The following is a 1,551-nucleotide window of genomic DNA, read 5'->3' on the forward strand; positions in this document are numbered from 1 at the left end:
CGCTCATTTAATAAACGGCCCACGGGTCTCTACCCTCAAAACCAGTGTCGACCACATTTTTGCGACGCAAGTCGTGTCAGTCTGTGACTTACGTCGATAGAATTATTTATTATTTAAATATAACTAGAGTAATATAAATAAATATTTGTACAGCTTTACGGTGGAAAATTGTATAATAATTTTCATGAAATATTTTTATTTCATTTTAAAATTTAATTCCACTAAAATTCTCAAAAAAGATTTTTTATTCCAAAAAATTGTAATTAATTGAACAAAAAGTAAAAAAAAGTCAATGATTTCTTAATCATTATTAAAAAATTCATATAAATTCTAAGAAAATCCTACTTAAAATACTTCTAGCTTCAAAGTGAAGCTGAAAAAGTATAAACGATGCATCATTATATCATTAATTGTATCTAGCTTAAGACTTGAATCTCAAAATTGAAATAATTTCCCTCATTTCCTGTTAAAACAGAAAATCCCCAAATAATTATAATTTTTAAAATTGGTAAATTTAAACAAATTTAAAAATTTTTTAAATTAAAACTAACAGATGTTACTTAGATGGTGGTCTGATTCTCTGATTACTCCGATTCGGTCTGTCATGCTCAGACGCGATTACTCTCTTTTAAAGTTTATCAGCATACTCAATACAAATTAGCCAAATTGAGACATTGTTTTTCCTATCGAACTACACGCAAAAAGTGATTCGCCACGTCTACATTATAATTTTATAAGGACAAGGAACGTCTATTAATGTCAGAGATTTATTGGAAATGTCAAGGTAGGAACCTAAAAATTTTACCAATGATACATAAGGTTTAGAATAAAATTTTATAAGTACTACATTAAGTAGTCACAAAGAAAAATAAAGTGATCATCAACAATAAAAAAAAACCAGCACAGGGGGGTCGCGGCACAGTCGTGACGTGGCATACTTGGATCAAGTAAAATGATATCTGACAGTGATTAAAATCACTATCAAAAAAAAAAAGCTTCGATGCAAATCTTTAGATAGTGTTTAATTTTAAAAAATTGGTGTATTATTCCAAAAGCTACATGAACTGCTAGTTCCTTATTAATATCCTGATTAAGATAAAGTATGTCGAATGAAAAAGAGATTATTTAAAAATGTTATTTCTCATAAAAAATTGTATTGATCCATACATTTTTTAAAAAGTTATAGCCTTTTAAAGTAAAAAATGTAAAATATAAAATCGAGAAATTTCACACAAAAATATCATTTGTTAGCCATATTCACCACGAAGACAAGTCCAGAGGTCAAATTTTTTTTTTTCATAATAAAGTACATTACATTAGCTTTAATTTAAGATATATATAAAAGTGTCAGACCTTCTGGAACATTTTCAAAAGTTAAGTTGAAAAAGTTAATGCTTTGTGAAAAAGTTGTCATTTTTAATCTCCACTATAGGCAATTAAAAGGATTAGATATATAAAAAAAATTTACTAAATGATAGGTAAAGACATCAAGCATCTATAAAAAAAAATTAATATTGATATGTTTATTTTTGAAAAAGTTACGGTAGTTTT

General features: G+C 26.8%; 2 protein-coding genes across 2 annotated transcripts in view; both read right to left on the minus strand.

Annotated features, from left to right (window-relative positions):
- The window catches only part of LOC126906567 (uncharacterized), a 13,782-nt gene that overhangs the window by 9,401 nt on the left and 2,830 nt on the right, over positions 1 to 1,551 (minus strand). The gene's annotated exons all lie outside the window — the stretch shown is intronic.
- The window catches only part of LOC126906529 (uncharacterized), a gene marked incomplete in the record, with an annotated part of 5,039 nt that overhangs the window by 2,921 nt on the left and 567 nt on the right, over positions 1 to 1,551 (minus strand).

Source organism: Daktulosphaira vitifoliae, unplaced genomic scaffold, assembly GCF_025091365.1.
Source record: "Daktulosphaira vitifoliae isolate Bord-2020 unplaced genomic scaffold, ASM2509136v1 Scaffold_1, whole genome shotgun sequence".
Classification (NCBI taxonomy): Eukaryota; Metazoa; Arthropoda; class Insecta; order Hemiptera; family Phylloxeridae; genus Daktulosphaira; species Daktulosphaira vitifoliae.